Source organism: Stegodyphus dumicola, chromosome X1 (assembly GCF_044657685.1).
Source record: "Stegodyphus dumicola isolate Sdum_Otavi_A_Nest chromosome X1, ASM4465768v1".
Taxonomy (NCBI): Eukaryota; Metazoa; Arthropoda; class Arachnida; order Araneae; family Eresidae; genus Stegodyphus; species Stegodyphus dumicola.
Genome location: NC_140780.1, coordinates 143,924,398 through 143,934,417, shown reverse-complemented (window position 1 = coordinate 143,934,417; position 10,020 = coordinate 143,924,398). Strand labels below are relative to the sequence as shown.

General features: G+C 28.2%; 1 long non-coding RNA gene across 1 annotated transcript; it reads right to left on the bottom strand.

Annotated features, from left to right (window-relative positions):
• Window positions 1–392: 392 nt before the first annotated feature.
• On the bottom strand, window positions 393–9,439 carry LOC146993288 (uncharacterized). The gene is made up of 3 exons (XR_015038489.1): window positions 8,852–9,439; window positions 6,299–6,498; window positions 393–603 (listed from the first exon to the last, which is right to left on the bottom strand). It is a non-coding gene; the product is annotated as an uncharacterized LOC146993288 (long non-coding RNA).
• Between the last annotated feature and the right edge of the window lie 581 nt (window positions 9,440–10,020).

Below are 10,020 nucleotides of genomic sequence, written 5' to 3'. Positions count from 1 at the left end.
GTGAATGGTCCAGTCAATGGATAAGGTTCTTAACAAGCAATTTTCAGTTAAAATATAATTATTGTCATAATTTAAAATTTGAAGCATTTATTGCAAAAGGTTTTAATTTAATTCAGCTACTAGGAATTCATTAAATTCCCATAATCTATAAACTGATAGTTTTATATTATTTCATAAAATTTTAAAGCAAAATTAAAAGTATTAAAGGAAATGTAATGAAATTAATTTCCATATTGCATATTCATGTAATAAATTTCTCTGCTAGAATCAAACATTCAAATTCAATGAACTAATTATTTTCATAGTCAGTAGTACAATGTATAAGATACAATATTTGCTTAAGCTAAGTATCCTCTACCAATCCAAGTCTTCATGAAAGTTAGGAAACAAACTGAACAATTAATAACTTTAATTACAGTATTTTCGTACAAGCTAATACACAAATTTTTTATTCCATTGTTTACAAACTTCCTTCTGTTGTACATTTTCCTTTTTGTTTATGATACTTTTCTCTAAATGAAACACTTTTCAACCAGTCTTTTATAATATTTTCAATAATATTGCAAGGTACCTCTCTGGTGGCCCGATTTTCTTTGAAAGCACCTAAAAGAATTTAAAAAAAAAAAAAAAAAAAATTAAATAATCAAGAAATAATAAAGTTTCTCAAACTTTAATAAAAGCAATGCTGTTTCATCCTATGTGGTCGATTTAATGTAAAAATATGTTATCTTGAAATAGTACTATTGAATAATGCTTCAATTTGAGATTTCGCCGTTAGAGTTGATTTTAAAAAAATCAAAATTTTAGATAAATTTCAATTTTTCAAAAATTAGATAATTGCAAATTGAACTGTTATTTAGAAAACGAGAACTAAAAATGTAATAGAATTAAGTGTGTGGTGTATTTAATTATGGCAAAGCACACTAGGGCTTTCTGCCTAAGGGGAGGGATGCCTTTGTGGAGGACTTTCTAAGAGAAACTGACTCGTATACACGTTACACATGGGGAAAACCACAAAAACGCCCATGCAGCCAGCGCGCTCGCGGGATTCGAACCTCGGACCGAACTACCAGTGCTTAGCGACTTTACCGCTCGGCCGCTGGTGGGCGTAATGGAATTAAGAAAAAGGATTTTTTAACAGATATTTTTTGTTAAAGATTTTGAGGTTTGCAATCCAAATCCCTCATTTTTTGGCATTCTCAGATAGCATAATAAACAATAAAAAAATGAAATTTGTTTCCTTGCCAGAAAAGAAATGAAAATGATTATTTAAATCATGAAATGCTGGTCTAGTTAAAATATTTGAAAAGAATGAAATGGTCATAAAATTATGAAATATTACAAACAAAAAATGTCGAATTGTGTTTCTTTCAAGTACCTATTTCCCCATTTAGTTTCTCTAGTGAACAAGGGTAACATGTGCTGCAAAAGATTTTCGTTTTTCCTATTTTCCTTTTATTTTAGCACCACACTTAAAGGTTCATATGAGTTACAGTCATGGAGTAGAAAAAATTATTTCATTGAAGGGATGGCAACATATATGTTACGAACGAAAATAAGGAGCATGGATACTGTCACCTTGAAATGCTTATATTAAAATAACAGAATACAGTGCAATTATGATAAAAATTTAACTACATGTGCATATGCATGTAAAGATAAATGTTTTACATATATATATATATACTCTTTTAAAATAATTCTACTTTAATTAAACTTAGGAGATAATATAATCAATTAATCAATATTGTTAAGGAAATAAATTATTATATATATACATATATATGTGTGTATGTATATACACACTATATATGTATTTTAATACGAATGTTAAGGAAATTAAATACAACTTTGACTCACAAGCAAAAATATATTACAATGACTCCCTAAATATTTTAAAATTTATTATACATATAATAAGTATAAATATAAAATTGAGAAATTTGATTTGAAATATTATTTGCCATTTACATTTTGCATATATGAATACATTTCAGTAATCAGAATAACTTTTTATCCTAGTGTTTCATTCAAATTAAAATTTAACTTAATATGAGAGATTTACAATTAATTTAAAATCAAATTGCAATGTAAATTTATTTTAATATTAGAGATTAGTGCATTGATTAGTTAGAATTGTGTCATTGTATGTTGTTAAATGTGCTTTATTTGTATTAAATTTGCGCAGGTATCTAATTAAACGGGAAATAATCTTAACAAAAAGTGAAGTAGTATTTAGTCATGAAAATTTGTCAGCGTAAATGGAGAAATGTGTAAATGAGAAAAACGTTTAATATGTAATTCTATCCATTCCTACAAATATGTATTTAGGAATTTTGGCACCCTTGTTTTAAATTGAATAAAGCATTTTACTATAGACTTTTCTTTTTTTAGAGCAATAGACTTCAGGAAAGTCGAGTAGCCAAATTTTGGGGCAACAATTACATCTATTAATATAACAGTAGTGCTAAAGCTATTTCATGATTCATTTAATGAGTGCTTATGATTTTAAACCTGTGATGGAGAACAACTACAAGAAGCGCAACATAATACTTACTCATTAGATTCTACTAAAATAGATCTGATCAATTTTAACCACAAAAAACTTTTAATAAGCAATGCCATATATATTAATATATATATATAATGTTGTATGAACTTAAATCCATTTAGTGCGAATGTTTTAATTTTTCCTTTTGCAATTGAAATATTATTCTTCGTGATGATTTAACTCCAGTCCCCGTTAAAACATTGTTAACTTTTTGCTTTCAAATTGCTTCAAGACATCTTTCGGAATATGGCTTGCCAGTATGGATGCACACTTTTAAAATGGTTCTACTTTAATTGAACTTGGGAGATAATATAATAAATTAATCAATACTGTTTGGGAGATAAATTAATATATATATATATATATATATATATATATATATATATATATATAAATTGAAATAGAAATTGAAAAGCTAACAAGTAATTTGACGTAAGACCTATTCGTCTTAAAATATCTTATTTTTTTGCGCAAAATGCTGCAAAAATATAGGAAGAAATATTCTAGTGAGCTTGCTAAAAAGTTACCAGGAGCTGTGGCTCCATAAAATAGTTAAACGCAGTATTTTTCAAAATATTAACATGGAAGTAATTTTAAAAAAAATATTAACATGAAAAGGTGAAAAAACAGCCTACACGCGAAATAAAACTGTTAAAATCAATGTTGGAAAACATGTGAATGCACTAAAAACTAATCTTATCGATGTGATATGTGAAAAGTTAACACATATAAAAAAACAGATCGACGGATATATATAAATCTATACATATGTATATAATTAATAAATATAAAGTAAAAAATCAATATGGGTTACCCTAGAAATGACTGACGGTTTTTCAAAGTTTAAAAGTGAAATAGCAAACAAATTATAACACTCACTAAAATTAATTTTGTAGAAGATTATTGGTCAAGAATTGTTTTTAGCACCAAACATCGCCAACAAATTGCGCTTCAATTTCATATATCGTCAGTTATGTCAAAATGCTCTCGAAATGGTCGCCGTTTAAAGCAATCATTTTCGAGATTGAAATACAAAATTAACACGCTCTGTAATGTCACTATTTGAATTTAGTTAAATTCACTTGAAGAAAAATATACAATCCTTGAAAAAAATCATTGAAATTTTTTTGAATATGATTAGAATATGGTTAGAATATGATTTTTATGTATTTTGAAATCGCGATTTAGTCTCAAAGATCATATTAAGTGAAATAATGGAAGTGAAGGTATTTCTTGATTTTAAAATTTTAATTTCCAAATGTACTTTTAAGCAATCGCTTTTGAACTTTCCTCTTCCTTGCATATATATATACATACAGAGAGACATGTGAATTCAAACAAATGGAGTTAATATAAACCTAAAATGATGAACTCTGTAACAATAAGTCACAAATCAAAAGAATGAATCAAAAAAATGGAAAACAAAATTGGAGCAAAATTAAATCAATACATAAATAAAACAAAGTTCGCATGAAATTTAAAGAATTAAAAAATATCTTCGGTCTTTGTCAAAGACAGCCGAAAGAAAATAGAATTATAAACAGAGACATCAAATTATATCTGGATGAATTGTACAAGTAATCAAAGAGTCCTTTGAATTAAAAGACCAAAACCTTAATTCAAAATTAAAATTTTTCCAAAAATTTAAAACTGTTTAAAAATTATTTAATGATTATTTAAGGATACTCATATAACGAAGTGTACAAGTGGTATCTGCCTAAGGGAGGGAATGAATTCGTGGAGAAATTTCGAAGGAAAACTGGCTCGTATTCATGCTACTCATGGGAAAACCACGAAAACCAACTACGCAACAAAACCGTTCGTCTGGAATAGAAGCCAAGACGAACTCCCAGTCTTCGCTAGTGTTATACATTTAGCAACCGACGAGGCAAATTAAAATAATGATAAAAACTGCAAGTATCTGAAATCAGTATTTATCATGATATCACTTGCTCCGACGTGACTCAAAATCGAATACATAAATGACAAAATAGACTAGACTCGCCTTTTGAAGTATTTTTTAACGCGCCTTCTTTAGAAGATTTTGAAGAATAAGTGAAAGCATATTTATTAATTTTAAATTAAAAAGTTTTTAAAAATTAATAACTTGGAAAATAGGAATGACATAATGTACATGAAAAAAAAAAAAAAAACATGCGGAATTCAAAACCACAGAGAAGGCAAAGCTGGCCAAATTTTGAAAATATGGACTTAGTAAACTTATGAAATTCAAAAAAAGATTAATTATTTTAGATCGTGAAAAAATAGCTAATAAGCAAAGTTAATGCTGAGGAATTAAACATAGCGCTAAGTGTCTCTGAAATGAACATTCTTGAAAAATAAAAGTAAATGACTAAATAGCTAGTTAATTTTTGACGTGATTCAAAATTAGTTACCCAATATATAAAAATATGAAAAAGTCAACACTTTTTTGAAAAGAGCAAATTTTGTTAATTTGAAAGTTAGAAACTTTTTTATATAAAATGTACTATAAAAGTAAAGTACAAACTTTTTATAAAAAGAACTTGAAAAAGTACAGTGACATAAAGCACAAGGCGCCAAGAAAAAGAAAAATGTAGAATTCAAAAATCTTATAATAGACAAACGTTCATAATGTGAAATTGTTAAAATGCAAAATTTCAAAATAAAATTTAACTTTGTTAAAGAAAAAAATAATCAGCAAGCAAAATTATTATAATGCAATTAAATATATAATTTCGATTTAATTATAAAAAAATAAAAAACTGAAATAAATAATTAAAAACATCTTAACATACTACTATAATTAATATAACTAAGTAAAGAAGCTTAAAAAAGTGTAGTAAAATTTAATTCACTACCGCATGAGGAAAAATTAAAAGGGATTTCTTTTTATTTAGCTATAATTTAATTTAGTAGGAGTTAATTCTGTTTTGTTTCTTTTTGTATTTAATTTATCATCCGAAGAATTAACATTCTACATGCATCAGGGCCTCTTTCGCTTCTGTTTTGGTGTTTCAAAGTCTGAACCTGAATCTAAAATTCAATGTCTTTAAAGCCGTTTTTGGACTTAAATTCAACTGTAGCATAATTAGCTACAAAAATGCATACATTTTTCATTAGATACAGTCTCATCTTTCAACTCAACAGCATATTTATTGTTTAGAATCGTTAATCACTTTAACATTTCTTATAGAAAACTCAAATCTTATTATTGGAAATTATATTTTTATTCAGATTTGTAAATGAAATATATAGATAGGCGTTTTTTAATTAAATTTAAACACAGTGTTAACATTCTGGAGCCTGATTCATGACTTCACTCAATGGAATTGAATTTGACATTTATATGGATCCGCAGGCTAAAATCTCTCGTTCAGTCTTCCTTTGAGCATCCATTATTTTATATATGGGTAAGTTTTTAAAGAGGTATTAAAATTCACAAGCTAGCAAAGTATATTGAATATTAGAGTCTTACTATGAACCGTAATTAAGAATGTAGATATGATTTATTTCGGAGCGAAACTATTAAAACATAAGCTGATATAATATGAGCACAATTAATTAGAGAGAATAAGAATAAATAATATTTTTTTAGAAAAATTAAAGTATGCTTAATACATTTTCCTACGCATCAAAAAATTTTTTTAAAATTTCAATGTTTCAATTCAGAAAACAAATTATTTCAATTTTATGCTCTCGAAAAACTTCCTACCAATTAAATTAATTTGGGAAAACAGACGTAAAAATCATTTGCAGAATACTTACAATATTCTCCCAGGACAACAATTTAAAAATTCTCTCAGGATGTATCTGGTTCTCTGTGTTCCAGAATTGCTCTTTTCATGTGACTTTTTTCTTTATACGAAGGCCAGTTACATATCCCTTTTTATCATCTGACACTCATTTGCCTGGACGACAGCCACTTCATCGGTCATTAGCAAATGTACAATGCTAAATGCCATTTTCTGTGAATGTAATGAAATAAATCCGTAAATGTTCTGAGACTGAATTGAAGTAATCTTACTTTATATGTAGTTAATTATCAACATTAAAATAGCTTGTCTTATACGAACTCAACCTTCCTGACATTCTGAGAAAATTCCTCCCTGACTTTCTGAATATATTTTGTATTTTCCATGGCAGTCTAAAATTTTCTAGGTGAGGGAAACTCTGTTAGTACACCTGATTAAAAACATAATGGATAACAAACATAATAATCCCTATATGCCACTAGCATATATATACAGTTAACAGATTCCACTGATGTAGATTCTAAATTTATTGATAGTTCTGAAATTATAATGACACCTAAATTTAGAGAACTGAAAGGATGACTAAAATTCTTTTTGTTTATTAAATCTGTAAAAAAACAATTTCTTTTTCCGATGAATTTTCTAACAGATATTTGATTATTAGAACTGATTTGTCTATAAACAAACAACAATTATCACCAGTGTCAGCAGATATCTTAAATTCTGAGAGTTGAAATGATATATTTTGCTAATTTCATTTATTGATTCCTTTTCTTCCTCAAAACGTGTTTGTTAAGAATATCTGCGTGCAAGCTGCTGCAAAGGTTTTGAAAGAGCACAAAGCATATTTTTCAGTTCCCCCCAAAAGTTCAAATGTTTTCAGCAAAAAGTGTCAAGAGGCCCAAATATTTGAACATCATTTATTAAATGAATCAAAGATAGAACATTATACATTATTAAATAAATATTTTCCCATGTAATCGAATACTGTGTTTAACAAAAGCTCTTAAATCATTTTCTGCAAATGCATCATTAGAGAAAGCAATATCTGAAGGCTTTATTAAAATAAAAATTTCCACATGTAGTAAAAGAAAGTTGTTGTACATAGCAGATGGTAAAATTGAATTCATAACAACAGGCCTAGTGTATAAAAGAAATAAATGAAACTTTGTTGCCTTCCAACTCTGTATTTCTTAAAGCATTCTAGGTTTAAGACTAAATTCGCTTGGTACGTAATGTCTTAGACCAATGTGAGATGAAGATATTTCATTTACATCGCTCTAGTGCAGTTCCAGTGATTTATTGAAAGTTCAAATTTTTACTTATTTATTTGTTTATTTATTTATTGCTGCTTTAGCTGGAGAACTTAAACTGCTCTAAAATAGTTATCAAAAAGTTAAAAAAACTACCCAAAATTTCAGTTTTTAACTCTAAATAATAAAAAAATGTCTATTTCATTGCTTGTGTAAATATAAGATATCTAATTTTCTTAATTAAAAAAAGAAAGATTAAATCTGTTTTAATTTTTCTTTACAATTTAATGAAAACAGTACGTGCATAAAATACCAGTACTATATTTGAATAGTATAAAAATTGTATTTCTAAAGCCATAAACACAATCGTATATGCATGCAGATCATAGCTTCCAGCCTTGGAAAATCTTAAAAGACGGGAGATTTTCTTTAAAGACGGGTTTGCTCTAGAAAAATGAAAGGTTTTTCACTCTGCGAGTTTATACCATTTCAAAGAAATTCCAAACTCGCTTTGATTCAGTTTATGATGCATGATGGTTCAGGTTACTATAGTACTTGTAATTCAATTTTGATGTAAGATGCATTAGCATTTTATTAGATAGTCTAAAATTTATGCTCTTTACTAATTTCATTTTTTTTTTTATTTCCTCGGTTTTTTATGCTGAGGAAATCTTCAGTAGTGAAGCAAAGCTTTTATTTATCAAAGTATTTTTAAATATACGATGCATGTGAAATTAATAATTAACATACATAATAACACTAGATAAAATTAGTAATATGCCAGGTACTAAAGTAAACAAAATTAAACACGAAAATTAACTAATTAAACATTGCCTAAATCTTCACATAAAAATCTACTGATGTCTACAGCAGATTAAAACAACTCAGATTAAATGAAATCCGATAAGAAAAATTTATTAAGGTCAATAAAATTAATAAAAAATACAGTTTTTTGAAATAAAGTTTAACAAGAAAATTTATTATGAAAATCATTACAGGTGGACGAATACAATTCGCCTAATTAAAAATTTCATTATTTTGATAAATTTCGTTTTTTTTTTTTTTTTTTTTTTGCTGGGAAAAATTTTCTTTAGTAAAGATTTAAATTTCGAGACTTTAAAATCTCGAGATTCGGTAATTTACCTTGAGATGTGATGAAAAACTGGGACTGAGTTGAAAACTTGAGTTGGCAGCTATAAGTTTGAGATCAACAAGATTATAGCATTTGGAAGATTTTAGACATATACAAAACAATTTTAGCAAACTTTCGTTATTAAAAATACGATTAAAAATGTGAAAATATGCATACTTACACTTTTAGTAGAGCGGATAAAACAAAGACATCAATACTTCCCTTCGATGTGGAATAATTTTAGCGGTGTTCTTGGACCTCAAACCCCGGTCTGCCAATGCCAATGATTTAATAATTTCAGTGTTCCTATGGTTCAAAACCATCTACCTCCACATCAGAATTATTAAAAGCGAGCAGAAATAAGAAAAATTTGGCATAAGTGATTTACTTGATGCACACTAGAGGGAGCCACAGGCTCTAGAAAGTTTAGGGATAGAGATGAGTAAAATAAAAACTTAAGTTTCATAATTTTTTTATAAGTTTTTAGGTTTTTAAAATTTTTTTTTTTGTATTTTATATTTTATACTTTTTTTGGTTTTTTATAATTTTTTATACACATTATAAACACTAAAGCAAAAAGTGGATAGGAAAGATTTTACGATTAATAGGCTCATTGGCATGTGGCTTGTGTTAGGAAGTGCAAATAATTATTGAGATCGCGATGAAAATATTCATAGGCAGATTTGAAATCTGCGGGAGATGTGATTCTTAAGTAAACAGATTGATAACTTTGCTTGAAGATCTTGATAGTAGAAGCAGAGGATGAAATAAGCAATTATATGGCAGCTCGCTGAAGAGACGTCCTTCCTTCATGGCGCTGGAACTGATGTTGAGAGGGCGTGTCTTGCCCTTTTGGATGGAGGGTAGATGCCGAACTCTCGGCCAATCACGGCTCTTGGTCTCTTCTGTGAGCTGCGAATAGCAGGATCATATGCTGGAATCTGCTGAAGTGCTCGGTATCAATCTGTTCAATTTTGAGGAATAAATTTTGACTAAGCTTTTTAATATGATAATCTACAGGTTTAATATTTAGGTCCGAATGAATCACATCTGTACGGACGTACCAGGCTGCATTCAGGGCCATACGTAAGGTTTTACTTTGAAAAGATTGAAGTTTTTTCACATGAGTTTTTGCAGCAGTACCCCAGATTGTACATGCATACATAAAGACAGGTCTTATAATGGATGTATAGAGAAGGATTTTGTTTTTAATTGACAGATTGCTCTTTCGAGCTAAAAATGGGTAAAGTTGGGCTCTAGCACCTTTCGCTTTGTTGAGAACATTTTCAATGTGAAGGCGCCAGGTTAATTTTGAATCAAGTACAACTCCTAGGTACTTGTAAGAATTTG